This window comes from Ambystoma mexicanum, chromosome 3p, assembly GCF_040938575.1.
Source record: "Ambystoma mexicanum isolate Mex_15411 chromosome 3p, UKY_AmexF1_1, whole genome shotgun sequence".
NCBI lineage: Eukaryota > Metazoa > Chordata > Amphibia > Caudata > Ambystomatidae > Ambystoma > Ambystoma mexicanum.
In genome coordinates, this window is record NC_090925.1 from 947328480 (window position 1) to 947349572 (window position 21093).

Consider the following 21093-nt stretch of genomic DNA (forward strand, 5'->3'; position numbering starts at 1 on the left):
AGGGACTCACGTCGTCTTGAGTGATCCTTCGTGTTGCCGGTATTGCTTCATCCTCTGTACATATCTTGTCTGCCCAGCCCCCCCACCCTCCACCCTTCCCACATTGACGGCATCCGTGCGGATGTCACGCCCCCATCTTCATCTGCGTGTTCCCTGGACACATCCCAGAATCCAGCCCCCACTATCACCACCAAAATACATGCCAGGACATACTCTCCCCTGCAGGCCTGCCGGCAAAGGGTGGGACAAGGTCAGCGACACCAGTTTTTGCCTCATTTCCCATCCCGGCGTTAGTTTCCATTCCAGCATTGACAGTTGCCATGGAGACGCGCCACGGGCATTCTACAACGTCTCCGTTGCCGGCACCTGGGAGCTCCTCCTTCAGCACGTTTGATCACGTGACGGATGATGAGAGTCACGTGATCATTAGTCGGCGTTCAAAAGTGACGCGCTGACTTCCCTCCAGCGCTTCACAGCTGATTCTGTTGGGCGCATTACGGATTACGGATTACCGACTACCACTGACCTCGGATTGATTCTTGGACTCTGACTTGGCTTCTTCCTTCACGGTACCTTTGCCTGGAACTTACTCCTTTTGCTATACCCTGCTGGAACTGTTCTCTCCTGGACTCAACCACGTTTTCGTCCCCGGACTGCTATTGGATTGCCCTTTTGTTATGAACTTTGTTCTTAAATCACATACCTTTCAACTGATTGACTCACAGCTTCTGGCTTCTACGTCAGGCGGTGATTTCATCCTACTAAGTGCATTACCAAGCTGTCATCTTGTCGTCACCCTTGCCGGCTGCCTCCGATAATATCCTTACACCAACATTAGGTCCCGACCAGCTCATAAGGTGGTCATAGGGGGCATCTTCCGGCATTCCTGGTTCCGGCTGACGAAATTCACCACCTGTGGCTTCAAGGACCGCTCGGGCAGTAATTTCTTGTTTGCTCGAGTGGTACTTGGGGACGGAGGTTTCATCGGCTACACGACCATCAAGTCTTGACATCGGACCCAGGGAAAACGCTGGTCCCGCATCAAACCACCTTTAGGGACCGTCGCCTCGGGTCCCCAAGACTATTATAACATCATAATCTTGATTGATCCCCTCTTTACCCCCCATCTTTGTATACATGGTCTGGATCTTTTTTGACCCTAGATATCCTTACACAGTTCAGGCCATGGACATATGTATTAAAGTATATGTCGTCTTACCAGTGTCTTAGTTCATCAGTTCTCTCCCCCTGGGGGGTATTACCTCTCTGAAATTTCCTTGATCCCTTGACACGTTTCCTTCTGGGGTCCTGTATACGCCATCCTCTTTCTTCGTGGCGTGGGTCTCCCTGATCATGTTCCTCTGCGCTTGATCCAAGGAGTTCGGAGATGTATGCCTTGATCTCCCCTTCTGAGTTCAGCTTGATTTTGTTTCCGTTATATTCAAAGGACAGAGAGAAGGGGTACCCCCACCTGTATCTTATGTTCTTTTCTTTCAGATGTTTGGTGATAGGCCCGCACGTGCGTCGGAGTGCCAGAGTCATGGGTGACAGGTCCTGATATATTGAGATTCAGGATCCTTGGAGGGTAATTGAGTCGCTGCCCCTTGCTTTCTCGAGGATCCGTGTTTTGTCCTGAAAGCGGTGGAATCGAGCGAGGACAGATCTTGGTCCACCTGGGGGCCCTCCGGCTCTGTGTATCCTCTCCGTCTTAGGTTCATCAACTCCATCGTCGGCAACTAAGAGTTTGATGATGTTGTGCAGGGTATTCTTCAGATCGCTCTCCGTTTCCCATTCTCGTTCCGGGATTCTGAAAATCCTCTGATTATTCCGCCTCTCCCGGTTTTCCAAGTCATCAAGCTTGAGTTTGAAGCTCTCCTCTCGTTGCTCCAGTTCGGTCATCCGTTGGTCGAGTTGCGCTTCAAGAGTGTCTATGGACGCTTGATTGTTCTCGACCCCTTCGAGCCTCTCCTCCATGGTATCTACATGTTGGGTAATCTTGTCGATTTTGGAGCCAATGCTGGCACCCATATTCTTTATTTCGCCCAGCAAGACGGCAATGTCCCCTTTGGTAGCTGCTGATTCACTCTCCGAGGGATTTGGGTTTGCCATGGTATGGGCACAGTTTTCGGCAGAAGTCGCGACGTAGGAGAATGTGGCTAGTTTCTCCCTAATGTCCATTGGTTCTCCCCAAGTTCCTTAGTATCACCAATGTTGTTCGATGGGGAGACGGAGTCGGGGTCAGAGGAGGCACACACCCCTGGATCGGGGGCCCTACCCACTGCACTTCAACGTCGTTGTTCTCCGTAAGTTAGGCCCAGGGTACGGGTTCAGTAATGCGTATGGGTTACGCGGAGTGCGCTTTGGGGGTGATTTCTTCTTGTGTAAGGCGAAACATTTAGGGCGCGAGGGGTTCGAGCCACCGCTGCGTGGTGATGCCGCCGTTGTTAATGGGGTCGATGGGATGGGCGTGCCTACCGTTCCAGGGCCTAGCCCAGCCCGGTCCCGCTCTTCGGAGACTCCGCCGACTCGACCGATGCCGTCCCGCTCCTTTAGCGGCGGGGGACGCCGTCGGGAGTGCGATTTCCGTGGTCAGGGTTCTAGTTCGTTCAGGCTTCCTTCATTCAGCAGGCCTAGGGTCCGCTTCCGACCGTTGCGCAGTCCTTGCGAGCGAGCCGCAGAGCCGTTCCATGTGACGTCTTTTTGATGGACGTATATCTCCGGTTTGCAGGGGTCGTTTTCGATCGGGTTTTCGACCAAACGGGGGGGGCTCTCTGCTGGCAGCACACCGACGTAGAATCTTGGGGGAGTCGTCAAAGTGGGGGCTCAATCCCTCTTAGGGACCCAAAGTGGCGGAGCTCACGCGAAGTCAGACCACATCCGCGCGCCCCCTGGTGGCCAGTCGCACAGTACCTTTTTAAATGAAGAAAAGCTGTAGCAGAGGCAGTTGTTCCTGGCAGTTCCTGCAGATCTCGTTAGTCCTGAGCTTCAGTCATGGGGACAAGAATGAGGATGTTGGGAGGTTCCTGCACTGCCCAGGGAAGGTTTAAGGTGTGAGTGCCTTAAAGTCCACAAACCAATATCCTTCCCACTGGCTATCTGGTTTTCAACAGCACCCTGAAGAGAATTTGACCAGTATAGGGACGGTGTCCAGGTAGCTTGGGAGTTGGTTGTTCCCACCAAACTCAAGGGGAGAAGTTGTCCTTGAAGGACTTCTCTGTCGAGGGAGTTTCAGGCGAGTCGGGCCTGCAGCAGGGCTTCACCGGTGGACCAGGAGTTGCAGCAGTTGTCTTCCTTCAGCTCATCTTCGGTTCTTTCGTTCCAGTGGTCGAGTCTGCCTTCTAAGTCCCAGAGACCTGCTTTTAAACAGTTTTCCCCCATTCATTCCAGCCTAGCTGTCACTCACCCAGCAGGGTGGCTGTCCTTGGCGGACAGCCAGTCAGCCAATAACGCCAGAGTGCATTCAGGTCTCCTAGGAGACTAAGCTCAGGTTTTGGGCACCTCCCTCACATCCTTACCACCCCAGACACTCAGGTGCCAGAGGAGGGCTTCAGCATTGAAGCCCGCCAAAGGCCAATGAACAAAGGGACCAAGCCTGGTTTGGCACACAGAGACAAACACTAGAAGGACCCCACTAAAAGAAACGGCAAAAAAAGATGACCGGAGTCTGTTTTTAAAGAGGGGTCATGGGCGCCATATTGAAAAACATGGTTGACCCGATTTTTAGCTACCAGTGTTCGTGTTTGGAAAAAATCATGGTATTTTGTTCTAAACCACTGCCACCAGCCATTTCAAGAGGGAAAGGATAACATTGGACTGTTACATGACTGTTTAGACCCAGGGGATGCTGGGAAACCCCTCCAGCACTCTATAGGAAGATAGTGTGTGCTGGGTCTGTACATTTAAAAAGACTAGTAAAGTCAATTTAACTTTACATGCTCTGGGAGACAGTAGTCAGTCCCAGAGAAGGTATTTAAACCTTGGGGAGTCTGAAAGACACCCCTGTGCCACTGCACTAAAAGTGCTGTGTGACACATAAGAAAAGGTTTATGCCTATTGAGTTGTTTAAAACTCCATATCCAAAGAACACAAATGTAAAACATGCATCAAAATACATGAAAGAGTGGGAAAAAAGGCTCACACTCTTTCCAGGTAAAAATGAAATCCTAGAAATCCAGCAAAGTTGCTGGGGGTCTCAAAAGGTAAGGGAAATTATCACATTCTTGAGAATTCTCCCTAACAAGAACATTAGCTACACTAGTCAGATCGGAAGGTGGATACGTGCAAGTAGAATGTATTATATAGACGAGCAGGGATCCCTCCAGTGGGCAGATCAGGAGATCCTGAAGGTATTCTTTAGCTTCTATGGCACCCTGTACGCTGCGGACCAACCACATGATATACACACTATGCAATCCGTCTTAGAGGGAATTCCCATTTCATGCTTGAGCTCTCAGACCAGGAAGGTGCTTGAGAATCTGATCGCACTGGAAGAGATAGTGAAGGTAATATTACACATCCTGGAAGGTAAAGCTCCAGGACCTTGTAGTCTTAACCCCGTGTTTTATCAAGAATATGCAGCCCTGCTCTCCCCGCGCCTGCTAGAGGTGTGGAACAAATCACTTCAAGCCTGGGAAACCAAGAAATGAATGTGGGTCCTACAGACCATTGTCCCTTATGAATATAGACACTACGATTTTTGCAGAAGTACTGGCAAATAGGCTTATACCGCTCATGCCCTATGTTTGTTTGTTTGTTTATTAATTTGATAATGCGCACCAAACCCTCAGGTAGACGGGTGCAGCAGTAAAAGAATTCTCGAGGCTTGGTTACAATGCCAGTTGTAGGAAAGTACATACATGTAAATAAAATACAGTAATAAATGCAGTAAAGTACAGTGTATATTACAAAAGGGTGTGGCTGATTAGGTACAACTCAAGACTGCTTACTTATGATAAGTTTATACAATATATACATGTGAGTGCAAACATATAATACAGTGGGAAATACCGGATCTCGCTGATCAAGGTGCAAGTTAGAGACCAGGCTAGGCGAGTCAAATAGGGATGGTATGGTGACAAGGGGGTTACAGGTCGTTGGTGCGAAGCCAGTTGATAGCATTGTGTCTGAATCTGATGTAAGGTAGTGGACGTCTAAGGTCAATTGGGAGTGTATTCCAATATTGTGCAGCTTTGACTGGGAAGCTAGTTCCTCCAGCCATGGACCGCTTAAATCGTGGGGTTTCAAGCATGAATGAATTGGCGGACCTGGTAGGTCGGCTTGTAGTTCTCCTAAGAATTGTTTCCGCTAGGTACGAGGGAGCTAAATTGTTTAGGCATTTGGATGTTATGGAGATAGTTTTGAGGAGAATTCTGTCTTTTATTTTTAGCCAGTGGGTTTCTTTCCTGAATTTAGTGATGTGGTCTCTGGTTGGGACATTCAGAGCTGCTCTTAGGGCATTATTTTACATTCGTTGTAGTTTGTCTGTGACGTATTTGTTAGCTCCAGAGTACAGGGCGTTGCAATAATCTAGTCTGGACATGATTAATGCATTGGCCAAGGTGGTGCAGCTGGCGCTAGAGAGGAAAGGTCTGGCAGCGCGGATTAGCTTGCAAGGGTAAGCTGTTGAGGAAGCGAGGGAGCTAACTTGCTTTTTGAGGGTGAGCGCGGAGTCTAGATATAAACATAGAGTTTTTACTACAGGCAAAACTGTGATGGTATTCTTATCAATATTGAAGGATGTGTAGTTTAGGGGTAGTTTTTTTTTAGGTTGGAGGCAGATCCGAGGAGCAATATCTCAGTCATATCGTTGTTCAGGCAGAGGCCATCGGTCGCCATCCATGCCTGAATGAGGATGTATATCTTGTTCACCAGGGCCAGGTCTGTTTCATAGTTGCCCAAAAGGGGTATGAGGATCTGGGTATCATCTGCATCATTTGCACAATGGATTGGTGAAGATGTTATACATGGTGGGTGAGACACTGGAGCCCTCTGGGACTCCGCATGTAATTTGGATAGGATCAGCACAGGTTGACGTTGAGAAGACTCTCATAGTCTGGTTAGTTAGAAAGGATTGGACCCATGCTATAGCTTCCCCTGTGAAATTGGCAGCGAGCTTGAGGTGGCTGCATAAGACTGCGTGATACACCAGATCGAAGGCAGCAGACAGGTCCAGTAGGAGAAGCAGAGCCATTTTTCCGCTATCCTTCAGCTCCTCAATTTTTGTCTTGAGGTCTAGCAAGGCTGTTTCGGTACCATGGAGGGGACGGAAGCCTGATTGCCGGGTGCCTAGCAGGTGGTTGGCTTCCAGGTAGTCCTGGATTTGTGAGTATACCACTCTGTCAATTTTGAGAAGGAAAGGCACTGTCGTGATGGGTCTGTAGTTGGTAGGGATGGATCGAAGGTTTGTTTTTTTAAGTGAGGGGAGGACCCAAGATTCTTTCGGGTTGGTTGGTACTGTGTTAGATTTAAAGGAGGAGTTTATAAGCTTCGAAATGAAAGGGGCTAGATCCCTGGCTGCGTCCTTTATTATTTGCGCTGGGCAGCTGTCTCCCTTACAGTTAGACGGTTTCAAGGAGAGAATCACTTTTTCAGTGTCAACAATGGATATGGTTCTGAAGCTGAAGGGAGGGATGGTATTGGATTCGATGGGGAGTGGTGGTTTATGATCAGGTAGAGGCAGAGAGTCCTTTTTTTGTATTATTTTATGTTGGAGGGTAGTGATTTTGTTAGAAAGGGTGTTTTGTATGTTAGTACACCATATCTTATCCTTGGGAGTGGTGTCTATAGGTTGTAAGGGGGATTCCATTTCCCGGAGGATGGAAAAGAGTTCCTTAGTATTTGATTTAGCTTTGGAGATTCTATCGTTAAAGAGGTTTTTTTTTGTATTAGTAATTTCTTTCTTATAGAGTTTGGATAGTTGGGTTAGTTTAGCTTTATTGTTTTCAGTGGGAGAGTTGCGCCAGATGGCTTGGAGCTTTCTTTTTTGTTTTCTTAGGTCCTTAAGTTGGGGTGTGAACCAGGCAATCAGGTCAGCATCCTGCTTACCTTTGCGCAATTTGATTGGTGCAATGGTGTCTAATGCGGAGGTCATAGCTTTGTTGAAGGTGTCCAATAGAGTGTCAGGGTCAGTGTTATTGTCAAGGCTAATAATGGTTGGGAGGAGGAGAGGGATTTGTTTTTCTGCAGTAATGTCTTTCTTGCTTAGGTTGAAAGGGGGGGTGCCATCTTGATAATTTTGGGGCTCAAGAGGTCAAGTGTGACGGTAAAGTTTATTAAATAATGGTCTGTCCAAGGTTGTGGGACAATGTCGGTGATAGCAATATTGCAGTTGAGGTCTGATACCCAGTCGAGGGTTCTGCCTTTGATATGAGTCGGGGAGAGGACTTTTTGGGTAAGCCTGTGATCATTGAGCAGGGCTGCGATAGATTCAGCATGTTTGTTATCAGAGTCATAGAGGCTAATATTGAAATCGCCCAGAAGCAGTGTTTGGGAGTGGTTTTGAGCGTTGTTCGTTTTAAGGTTGGTAAGGTCGTCTTCAAAGGTCCCTAATGGTCCCGGGGGCCTGTAGATCAAATGGATGGTCAACGTACAGTTGTGTGATAGCAGCAGTTTGGCTGTGAGTAGTTCACAGGAGGGCACGGGGGAGAGGTGACAAGCCTAATACATGACGATCAAGGGGGCTTTGTTCCCGGTAGATCGACATCCCTAAACATCAGGAGACTCTTTAATATAATGGCCAGGATTGTCTCTAAGGCTGAAGCTGTGGAAGTGACATTGAATGCCGAGAAGGCCTTTGACATGGTTTTCGTGGCAATATATGTGTGAGGTGTTGGGAAGGATGGGATTCGGTCTTGAAATTATCAGATATATTAAGTTGCTATACACCTGCCCTACAACCAGTGTATTGGTCAACTCTCACAGATCATCATCATTCACCCTGGGCAGGGGCAAGTGACAGGGTTGCCCGTTTTCCCCTCCCCTCTACTCTTTGCATTGCTTATTGAACCTATGGGTGGCATGATCAGAGCTTGCCACGCCCATTGAAGTATCCGACTGAAGGACCAGCTGGATATAATATCATTATATGCTGACAATATTTTGCTGTACATCAGAGACCTTCAGATGAACCTTGACTCTATCTTGAGAGATCTAATTCAAATGGGGGGCATCTCCGGGTTTACGATTCTTATAGCAAATCCGAAATATTCCCACTCACAGAAAATACTAGTCGACAGACTAGTGTGTTTCCGCTTTGTTTCTCCCCAGAGGGATTCAAATATCTAGGGGTAAAAATGACTGTGACAAAGCCGGCGTTATTAGCAGATAATTATGTGGTTACGGAAACCTACGTTGTAAGCAAATTAACCAGATGGCAATCTCTACCCATCACCATGGCGGGTAGACTATCCTTGATAAAGATGGTTTTAGTTCTGAAACTACTGTTTATGTTCGCAAAAATGTCCCTGTCTGGCCCAGGAGGGCATATTTCACTACATTACATTGGGCCTCATTACACGGTGGGCGGTAAGGGATTACTGACACCGGTAAGGGCACCGGTGCCGATAATACCTTACCTCCCTACTACGAGTTCCCTTTGCGGGACCTCCCTTAATGCCTGGTTTTTCCAGGCGTTAAGGACGGGACCTGCAAAGGGACTCTGGAGCTAATAACGGTACCGCAATTTGCTGTACCGTTATTAGCGCCTTCCCCATTGGGGGCTCAAATGGGAATGGTGAAGGGTCCTGGTGAATGGGGAATTACCGGTCCTGTCAACCTTGGAATGGACCAGTAATTGCTCCATTCACCAGGGTGGAGTCGGTAGGGTTTTGGAGGCAGCCATGGCTACCTCCAACCTCGTAATGAGGCCCATAGTCTTTGTGCACAATTCCTGTGGCATGCGGGGGCTGTGCGTAAACAATGGCCAGCTATTACTCTTCCGTATGAGAAAGGAGGCTTCACAGCCCCTGACCTCATGTTATATTAGATAGCAGCACAGGCCCAATATGCCTGTTTCTCGTATGGCGATGTCCATCGACCGCCACATGTCAAACTTGAGCAATTGGCAGTCGGGGATTCCGATCTCCGAACTCTTATACTGAACTGCACCTACAGAGATGATTGCCCATTTGACCAGATTGCCATCATACTACTGGCCTGGCCAGGGGACACCGTACCGGGCCCTTACTACAGATCTCTCCCCATGTGGAGATTCCCGGGCCTTGAGCCCACATAGGACCCGGCCATTCTACTTCATTGGAGGGGGCTAGGCAATGAGACAGTGGCAGACATGTTCCCTGAAGGGTGGTTCATAACACCACACACCTGGTGGGGGGTACACTCTGGCTCTGGGCTGGTAATGCTACAATACTATAGACTCAGTGCATCAATTCAAACCCTTGGAAACGCCTGAGTTACGGTACATTGCTAATGCATGTGGCGCACATGGGATTATGTAATCTCTGTATAAAATGCTATAGAAGAAACACCCAGACTTTACGACAAAGGTGAGTGCTAAATGGGCGGATTATCTAGACATAGGGCCTCATTACGAGGTTGGAGGTAGCCATGGCGCTATTAGCGCCATGGCTGCCTCCAAACTCGTTCCGACTCCGCCCTGGTGAATGGAGTAATTACCGTTACATTCCAAGGATGGCGGGACCGGTAATTCCCCATTCACCAGGGCCATTCCCCATTCCCATTTGAGCCCCCTAGGGCTGAACGGGAATGCGGAAAGCGCTAATAACGGTACTGCAAATTGCGGTACCGTTATTAGCTCTAGAGTCCCTTTGCAGGTCCGTTCCTTAACACCTGAAAAAAACAGGCGTTAAGGAAGGACCCACAAAGGGAACTTGTAGTAGGGTGGTAAGGGATTACCGGCACCGGTGCCCTTACCTGTGCCCTTACCGGTGCCAGTAATCCCTTACCACCGACCTTGTAATGAGGCCCATAGACTTGTCGGATGCCCAGTGGAGATCCATGTGTTTGCACACACGTGGTGTTTCTCTCAATTTTAGGTTCCGCTGTATACAGTAAAAATTGCTAAATAGTTTGTATTACACCCCCCAAAAGATCAATCAGTTTGTCTGGACTACACTCCATAAATGCCCCAGATGCCACTCTACTTGAGGCTGATCATCTACACATGTTCTGATCATGCACTCGCCTTCAGAACATCTGGGACAAGGTCTTACAAACGCTTACTGACATAATTGAGACCCCTGTTGTCGAACGTGCCCCACTCTGTGTGCTTTTTGGAATATGGGATATAACCATGAGCAAAAAAATGTTGGCATTTGTAAACATAAGATGTATTGTTGCCAAGAGATGTATACTCCAGTGTTGGAAACAAACTTCCCCACATAATTCTAAAATGTGGCTCACAGCACTCACCTGGACTCCTGGAGGAATATTTGGACTTATTGCTGCTATCATCCCGCCCTGAGAACGTCTGTTCCAAATTCCGCTCATACAGGCCAATCAGCTGGGGCACTGAACTCTGAATTGTACACTTTCCTATTCATTGACTGTTGCCTCTCAAACTGTATAAATGTACCTATACTACAACTGACTTATGTACCTGAAATATTGCGTTCATAATCCTATTGATGAGTCTCTAATGATACCAAGAATGTATGATACCGCACGCTCACTAACTGCCTTACAAGGCAGAAATTCTTTTTGTCCTTTTCGGGGAACATCAGGTCAAACGAGGTCATCTTCAACAAAAGACTCCAAAGGGTATGCGAGATCCGGCTACTACTCCCAGGGATATAAAATAAACTACCAGCCTTTCCAATCATCCAGAGACAACTGCCTACCACAGCGCAAACGCGGCTCGGCAAGCTCACATAGGGGTATGCAGAACAAGACCCAGCAATGACTGTCCCAACGATGCACCAGTGGGAGGAAATGTGGCACTTTACATCGACAGGTGGCAATCAATAACAAAGGACAGATGGGTGCTAGAGGCTATCCAACATGGCCATCTGTTAGAATTCAAGTGCAAACAAAAACCCATACCTCCCGTAACATTGTCACATCTGCATCAACGGATCCTTCAACAAGAGGTGCATTAAATGTTAGCCAAAAAAGCTATAGAAAGGGTTCCCCCCACTTGGTGGGAAAAGGAGTATACTCAAGGTACTTGTTGTAAAAAAGCCAGACGGAAAGTGGCATCACATCCTTGACTTAAGGAAATTAAACAAAAACATCAAGAGACAAAAATTCAAAATGGTTACGCTACAAGACATCATAAAAGCGATTCAGCCTCACGAACATCTACTGGCATTAGACCAAAAAGACACCTACTTTCACATTCAAATTTACAGCAGACACCGGCAGTAGCTCAGGTTCAAGGTCGGAGACAAGCATTACCAATTCTGAGACCTCCCTTTCGGCCCCCAGGACTTTCACCAAAAGCCTAGCTCCAGTGGCATCTTTCCTCAGAAATCAGGGCCACCACGTCTATCCATATCTAGAGAACTGGTTGGTCAGGGCCCCAACACACCAAGAAACAGCAACTTTACTAACACAGATAGAGACTCTACTCCAACAGTTAGGATTTACAATCAACAACACCAAATCCTGCGTAATGCCATCCAAAGGTTTGGTATTCTTGGGTGCACATTTCTCCACAGCACAAAGCGTAAACAAACCCTCAGCTGACAGAGTGAATAGGTTAATGTCTCTGGCACGGTCATTCACTCCAAACAAATAACTCCCAGTGTGCGCATATACATGGCATTCGTCAGAACCGTGGAATCTTGCATTTCATTACTACCCAATTGCTGGCTACGCATACAACCTGCACAACAGTTCCTGGCAACCAGATGGTCACAAACCCAAGGTTCCTGGGGAGACAAAATCACCATCACGCCTGTGCTCTCAAGATCACTGAAATGGTGGACAGTGCGCAACAACATCTCAAAAGGGATGCCACTGCTCGAGCCAACCCACCAATTCATGATCGTGACCAATGCCTCCTTGGCAGGGTGAGGAGCGCATCTTGGCCAACAACAGATCAAAGGCCTAGGGACTCCCGAAGAATAGGCCCTGCACATCAATGTCCTAGAGCTATGAGCAGTCCATTGGGCCCTAAAATCCTTCCTTCACGGATTCAAAACTCAGTAGTGCGGATGCTCACGGACAATACCACCACAATTTTTTACCTTCGCAAACAGGGAGGAACAAGGTCAAGCACCCTGTCTCAGGAAGCTCAAACCATCTAGCACTGGGCCATTCGCAACAACATCGCTCTGCAAGCATTCCACCTGCCGGGGACACACAGCCAGTGGGCAGACACCCTCAGCAGGGACACAACACAGTCCCACGAATGGCAGCTTCACAGCAGCCAAAGCAGCAAAATCTTTGGATTATGGGGTCAAGCCCCGCTGGACCTCTTCACCACAATATCCAACAAACAGTGGCAGATATTCGCAAGCAGGCTACTGCACTCACACTCACGAGGAGAAGCTTTCTAATTTCAATGGACCAATGTCTTTGCATACGCATTCCCTCCAATTCCATATATCAGGAAGATGATCCAAATGATACAGAGATACCATTGCAAAATAATCCTAGTGGCGCATACTGGCGCAGACAACTTTGGCTCTCGGATCTCCTCCTGCTATCGGCGGACAACCCAATCCATCTGGGAGCACAAGCCGATCTCCTTTCTCAGATTAACGGTGCAATCCTACATGATGATCCACGCTCCCTCAAGCTGACAGCGTAGCTCCTGATCACTCGGAATTCGGCCACCTAGACATCATGCCGGAATGCCAAAGCATACTGGCAGTAACTAGGGCCTACTTCCACTAACAACTCATACAACCAAAAATGGAGAAGATTTTGCACATGGTGTTCGCAGCAGCCCAATCTGCAACCACTGACCATACAGCTGCAACAGGTGCTTTTATACTTACTGAAGCTAGCGAAAGAAGGTCTTGCTATTGCATCCATAAAGGTACACCTGGCAACAATCGCCAGATTCACAAGAAAGAGAGGGAGACTACACCTCTACAGTGACAGACTGCTCAAACATGTTCTAAAGGGTCTCCTCTGCTCCTTTCTGCAGAATAAAAGGATACCACTGGTATGGAGCCTAAACTTGGTCCTAGCCGGCCTCATGAAAGCCTCCTTTGAGCCTCTCTCTTCAGCGCACATCAAGTTTGTGACTTGGAAAGTGACTATTACGTCCTCCAGATGGGTCACGGAGCAACAAGCATTAGTGATGGACCCTACATACCTCAGGTTTACAAGGGACAAGATTATTATTTACACCAAGCCCCACTTTATTCCTAAAGGGGGTTGGAATTCCACAAAAACACAACCATCATGTTGCCTACCTACTTCCAAAATGCCAACACCCCTGCGGAGAGAGCACTGCACTCCCTAGACGTCAAAAGGGCATTGAAATATTACCTGGATCAGACAAAATCCTTCAGAGCGGTAAGACACCTCTTTATCGCTTTCAGTCCCTCAAATAAAGGGAAAGCTATCAAGAAACAGGGTATTGCAAGCTGGATATCCTCTACTATCTCCATCTGCCACACAAAGGCCAACAGGCCACTGCAGACTACAGCAAGGGCACATTGCACAAGAGCTGTGGCAGCCTTCTTGTCATGATGCCTACCTCCAAGGAGCCAGGTCCGACCCAGCAACCCCAGAGGCAGGCATCATTTCCCCCAGGGAAGTGCCAGCGGGCCCAAGCTGGGGCCCTTTGGACACAGTCCTGGCGCCTTAGGCACCAGGCTCATGTTGGACCCCTGTCCTGGCGCCTTAGGCGCCAGGCTCATAAAGCTAGACATGTGTTCAAGTGTTTTAAGGTGCACTTACCTGAAGCAGACCATGCTGCTACATCCAGGCCCTCTTGAGGCCTGAATGGAACTACTTTACCTGTGGACCTACTTTCCCCTGGGTGTGGTCGGGGAAGGATACATACCTGATCGGTGGAAGGATACATACCTGGAACTTCTTCCAAAGCTATTTAAACCACGCCCGATCAGCAACTCACGCTTCGCGTTGTTCTGCTCCTCGTAGCTGGACGCTCACCATGTCAGCTCCTGCATCTGGACTTCAGCCACGCCTGTCAGCATCCTGGGTCACCTGCTAAGAGAGAATTGGAGACAAAGAAGACCTTACCTGCTAAAGCTGCATCACGGAGACTTCACACCGACGATCCTGAAAGGGAAGACTTCATTTTGAAAGCATTTCGCTTCGATCGCTGCAGCGCTGCATTTCACTCACCTTTCCTGGGCACCTCCATCTTCAGCAGCGATCATCCGGATCCGCAGCCACTTCCCAGAGCCTAGAGAGAAAAAGACAAGAACACAAGGTGAGAGAAGGAAGGGAATAGGAAAAGCTCAGTTTCCTTCTAAGACTTACCTGTTGGGTCATTCCCATTTCATTTCGGGTCCTGGGCTTCCTGGCATTCCGGACCCCGGCCCCTATGGGGAAAAAAGACAAAGACATTGAATGAGCGAATGCAAAGACATTACCCGAACGCTCATCCAGAACTTACCTGTCATTTACTGGAACTGCACGTTTCACTTCGGGTCGGCACCATATCTCCGGCATTCCGAACCCCGGCCCCTAAGGGGAAAAAAGACATAAGCGATTAGCGCTTGCTGCAATAAGACAATGAACATTATTATAAGGCTTGAACTTTTGAACTTGCTACAAAACTCTTACAGCGCCTTACCTGAATAGTCAAGCTTATTTGAACTCCCATCAAACCTCAATCCAGTGAAGTAACTGGGTTTCAACGCGCCCCTGCATCAGAAGCAGGATGGAGAACTCATCCTTCCAGACCCTAAGGTGAGACTTCACAGGGAATCGAGGAAGGGTATCGTGGAGGGCTGGAAGGGAGTGGGAGGCTTGAGCATTATTCCGTCAGTAGGTAATACTCCCTTTTCACGCACAGGGGAATATTCCTGCGAGCCAGTGAGTCCATCTTCAGAGTCCTGCGCTTCACCATAGAAGAAGCATCAGCACTCGAAGCCAGACCTGCGCCTCCGTGGGAATCAGGTGAGCGTGACAGAACGCAAAGCCTACCCATAATTTCCCACCCGGGCGCTATGGAGACTTCCGAGACAGATCAGCTGGCCCAGCTTTTGGGGGAATTACGGGCAGAAGTGCACTCAGCCCGCCAGGAGACTAACGCTCTCAAAAGAGAACTGATCCTATCTAAGGAAAGAACAGATGACCTGGCCAAAAAGTTATTGCAGGCCCAGGCAGGGCACACTCCTTTACCTAATTCCGGAGATACTTCCACATCAATGGGTTTGAATAACCCGGTACAAATCAATCTAACTGGACACATGCCTTTGGCCCCACCTGAACGTTTTGCGGGGGATCCCAAGAAATATGCCGTCTTTATGAACCAATGTCGTTTACACTTTCTATGCAGACCCGGGGCCTTCCCTAACTACCAGACCAAGGTAGCCTTTATACTATCTTACCTCAGTGGCAGTGCTGCCGATTGGTCTATTCCATTGGTAAATCAGGATGATCCCATTCTCCAGAATTTTCAGGGTTTCCAGGCCAGCATGGAAAGATTGTTTGCTCGACACTCTCAAGGACAGGCCCTTGATAACGAACTGCTATCCTTACGACAAGGTAATCAGGATCTTCTGTCCTACGTTGCCACCTTTAATAGACTGGTTGTGGAAACTGGATGGCCAGAATTCAAAAGGATCACATTGTTTCATCGAGGCCTGCGCGGAGAGCTTAAGGATGTTCTAGCTCAGATAGTAGATCCACCCCAGGTCTGCGCAGACTACATAGACTTGGTGGTTCAACTTGATCACAGACTTCAAAATAGAAAAGCAGATCGGTTCAAGTACGAAACCCGAGTACCGATCAAAACCCACGCTAACTCCAAGAGTACCGACGTATCCGAACCTATGCAAATCGGCGGTGTTAAAGGACCATTAACACAGAAGGAACGAGAGAGAAGGTGGCAAATGCAACTTTGCCTGTATTGCGGGACTTCCGGTCACTTTCTTCGAAATTGTCCGGTTAAACCACCGAAGAAGGTGGTTGGAGCCACTGATAACGATTTATTGACACCTGATTCGGGAAACGACCTAGCCCGACAAGCGTAGGGGTCCGCTTGCCGAGCTTGAAAACAAACTCTTTGACCTCGCATTTTGTCATGCCAATGGTGCTAGTGGACCCAAAACAGCCTCAGCTGTTGCATGCTATAAAAGCATACATCGACAGTGGAGCTATTGGAAATTACATAGACCGTGAATTGGCTTCCAGGATTAAGCTCCCTCTCCGCCCGAAAGTAACCAAAGATGTCATTACTACAGTAGATGGAACTGAAATTGCCTCAGGGCCTGTAACGCATTCCACTGTTGAAATCACACTGGTGGGTCAGGATGGACATCGGGAAGCAATCGTGTTTGATGTGATCAAGGCCCCACAATTTCAAGTAATTCTTGGAATTCCTTGGTTAGAAACACATAATCCCAGAATCGACTGGCGAGCAAAGAAGATAAGTTTTCCTGATTGTGAACCAACTTGTTACCCAAGAAATCCAGTTATGGGTCTAGCCTCAGCAACTTCCACCCCTGTACAGCTACCGTCTGAATACCAAGAATTCCAAGACGTTTTTCAGAAGGAACAGGCTAACACGTTACCTCCCCATCGGTCTTACGATTGCCAAATCGATCTGGTACCCAATGCTCAACTACCTTGTAGTAGGATTTATGCTCTTACGGAACCTGAGAACCTACATTTGCGTCAGTATTTAGATCAGTACCTAGCCAATGGTTTTATTTGCCCGTCCAAGTCTCCTGTCTCCTCAGCTCTGTTCTTCGTGCCGAAAAAAGAGGGCGACCTTAGAATATGTATAGACTATCGCGCCCTAAATCAAATAACGATTAAGAATCGTTATCCTCTGCCCCTGATCCCTGAGCTTATCGACCAGGTGAAAGACGCTTGTGTGTATACCAAGTTAGATCTCCGAGGAGCTTATCACCTGGTGCGTATAAAAGAAGGCGAGGAGTGGAAGACTGCATTCCGCACCAAATTTGGGCTCTTCGAATATCAGGTGATGCCCTTCGGTTTGTGCAATGCACCTGCCGCCTTTCAGTACTTTATGAATGATGTTCTTCGGGAACTTATCAACGTCTGTGTCATTGTTTATATTGACGACATCCTGGTGTACTCCTCTTCAGAATCCGATCACAGAAAACATGTTAGGGCAGTTCTTGAGAAATTGCGCCAGCACAGACTATTTGCAAAGCTCGAAAAATGCGTTTTTCATACCACAGAAGTGGAGTTTCTCGGATTTATCCTGACACCTCAAGGAGTACAAATGGACTCGCGAAAGGTGGACGCCATCCTCAAATGGCCATCTACTAGCTCGGTGAAGGGATTTCAGAGCATGCTCGGCTTCGCCAATTTCTATCGAAGATTCATCTCGGAATTTTCCCGAACAGTCCAACCCATCACAGCTCTCCTAAAGAAAAACAAACGCTTTGAATGGACTCTTGAGGCCGAACAAGCCTTTCAGGACCTGAAAACCAGATTCACCTCTGCACCTATATTGAAGCACCCGCACCCAGATCTCCCTTACATTGTGGAAACCGACGCATCCAGTTCGGCCATGGGAGCTGTCCTGTCGCAAAGAGACCCAGAAACTAACCAACTACACCCTGTGGCCTTTTGGCCCAGGAAATTTTCTCCTCCTGAAATCAACTACGCAATTACCGACAAAGAGTTACTGGCATTAAATCTGCTTTCAAGGCTTGGCGTCACTACCTTCTCGGGGCAAGACACACCATCACCGTAATTACGGACCACAGACATTTACAGTATTTAAAGACGGCCAAGGCTCAATCTTCACGACAACTCCGATGAGCTCTATTCTTTGCAAAATTTGATTTTGTAATTACCTATCGCCCTGGCTGCAAGAATGGTAAAGCGGACACCTTATCCCGGATTGGCATGGAAGAACCCAATTCGAGTTTAGAACCTGTGCCAATCATACCAGAACAAAGAATCTTAGGCCTAACTTCATTGCAAACTATTGAGGACATCCAAACGCAAGTAAAACAACTTCTAAACTCTTCAGCCTTACTGGAATGGAGTCAAAAGGGTCCTCATTACACCGTTAAGGATGACTTACCCTACTTCCAGGAGCGGTTGTTTCTGCCTAGTAAAGAATTGCAAGAACTTGTTATTGCCCATCATCATGAATCATTAATGGAAGGACACCCTGGTATTGCTAAAACGGAGGAAAAAATCAAACGCCACTTCTGGTGGCCTTCTTGGAGAAAAGACATAAAGGAGGTCATTACAACCTTGGTGCTAAGTACACCAACTTTACCACCATGGTGTAAACTATGTTTACACCATGGTGGATGGCGGATTTACCGCCCCATTCCAAGGTGAGTGGGGCGGTAAATCCCCATTTCCCATTTTCCCTCCCCCATTCCCATTTTTGCCCCATAGGGCATAATGGGAGTGGCGAAGGCGCTAATTACGCCACCGTAAATTACGGTGGCGTAATTAGCATCATGGCGGATTAGCGCCATGGATTTTAACGGCTGCTAAAAGCAGGTGTTAAAATCAGAATCAGGCTTTAAGGGTTAACGGTGGCCTGAGTTGTAATGAGGGCCAAAGTCTTTTGTTTTGTCTTGCGGAATTGTCGCCCAAAACAAGGGTCAAAAGAAAAGGCCAGCCGGCCTACTTCAACCCTTGGATATTCCACCGGCACCATGGCACACCTTGTCAATGGACTTTATAACTGACCTGCCCTCTTGTGCTGGTTACAACACTATCCTTGTAATTGTGGATCTATTCTCCAAAATGGCCCACTTTATCCCTTTAAAAGGTTTGCCTTCAGCTTCCACCTTGGCCAAGGAATTTCTGGAGAATATAGTTTGCATACGTGGTTTCCCTTCCATATTAGTCTTGGATCGTGGAAGTCAATTTATCTCCCATTTTTGGAAGAAGTGTTGCCAACTAGCACAAATAGATGTGCGGCTATCCACCAGCCACCACCCCCAGACCAACAGACAAACCGAGAGAACCAATCAGACTCTCGAGCAATATCTTCGGTGCATGTTACACCAATCCGAGTTAAATTGGAAAGACATCCTTTGGATCGCAGAATATACATACAACAATTCAGTGCATTCTGGAACCGGACAAACTCCTTTTTATACTTTGTATGGTCACCATCCTCGGACCTCTGATCTAGATCCACCTCTGACCCTGGAAATGCCCGCAGTAAATCATCTGCATTCCACAATAACCCAAGACTCCAAAGAAGCTGCAACTCATTTAAAGCAAGCCAAGAAAAAGTATAAAGAAAACGCTGATTTGCACCGAAGTAAAACTCCTCCTTACCAAGTAGGAGATCAGGTATGGCTAGCAACGAAACATTTACCCCTCAAGGGCCCGCGAACTTTCAATCCCAGATTCATAGGACCTTATCCCATCAAGGCTATAATCAATCCCATGGCCTTTAAACTGGATTTACCGTCTAACATGCGTATTCATCCAGTTTTTCAAGCATCACTTTTGAAGCCAGTACAACCAGGGACCCGACTGTCCAAGCCTCCAGACCCAGTTCAAATTGAAGGGGAATTAGAATTCGAAGTTAAAGACATTTTAGACTCCAAGGTGTTAAAGTCCAAACTCTTCTATCTTGTTGACTGGAAGGGATATGGACCTCAGGAGAGATCGTGGGAGCCTAGTAACCATGTTCACGCACCTCGATTAATACAAAGGTTCCACCGGAGATTTCCGAACAAGCCAAAACCCCCGGAGGGAACAACCTTGGGAGGGGCCTTGAGGGGGGGTACTGTCATGATGCCTACCTCCAAGGAGCCAGGTCCGACCCAGCAACCCCAGAGGCAGGCATCATTTCCCCCAGGGAAGTGCCAGCGGGCCCAAGCTGGGGCCCTTTGGACACAGTCCTGGCGCCTTAGGCGCCAGGCTCATGTTGGACCCCTGTCCCGGCGCCTTAGGCGCCAGGCTCATAATGCTAGACATGTGTTCAAGTGTTTTAAGGTGCACTTACCTGATGCAGACCATGCTGCTACATCCAGGCCCTCTTGAGGCCTGAATGGAACTACTTTACCTGTGGACCTACTTTCCCCTGGGTGTGGTCGGGGAAGGATACATACCTGATCGGTGGAAGGATACATACCTGGAACTTCTTCCAAAGCTATTTAAACCACGCCCAATCAGCAACTCACGCTTCGCGTTGTTCTGCTCCTCGCAGCTGGACGCTCACCGTGTCAGCTCCTGCATCTGGACTTCAGCCACGCCTGTCAGCATCCTGGGTCACCTGCTAAGAGAGAATTGGAGAGAAAGAAGACCTTACCTGCTAACGCTGCATCACGGAGACTTCACACCGACGATCCTGAAAGGGAAGACATCATTTTAAAAGCATTTCGCTTCGATCGCTGCAGCGCTGCATTTCACTCACCTTTCCTGGGCACCTCCATCTTCAGCAGCAATCATCCGGATCCGCAGCCACTTCCCAGAGCCTAGAGAGAAAAAGACAAGAACACAAGGTGAGAGAAGGAAGGGAATAGGAAAAGCTCAGTTTCCTTCTAAGACTTACCTGTTGGGTCATTCCCATTTCATTTCGGGTCCTGCCGCTTCCTGGCATTCCGGACCCCGGCCCCTATGGGGAAAAAAGACAAAGACATTGAATGAGCGAATGCAAAGACATTACCCAAACGCTCATCCAGAACTTACCTGTCATTTACTGGAACTGCACGTTTCACTTCGGGTCTGCGCCATATCTCCGGCATTCCGAACCCCGGCCCCTAAGGGGAAAAAAGACATAAGCGATTAGCGCTTGCTGCAATAAGACAATGAACATTATTATAAGGCTTGAACTTTTGAACTTGCTACAGAACTCTTACAGCGCCTTACCTGAATAGTCAAGCTTATTTGAACTCCCATCAAACCTCAATCCAGTGAAGTAACTGGGTTTCAACGCGCCCCTGCATCAGAAGTAGGATGGAGAACTCATCCTTCCAGACCCTAAGGTGAGACTTCACGGGGAATCGAGGAAGGGTATCGTGGAGAGCTGGAAGGGAGTGGGAGGCTTGAGCATTA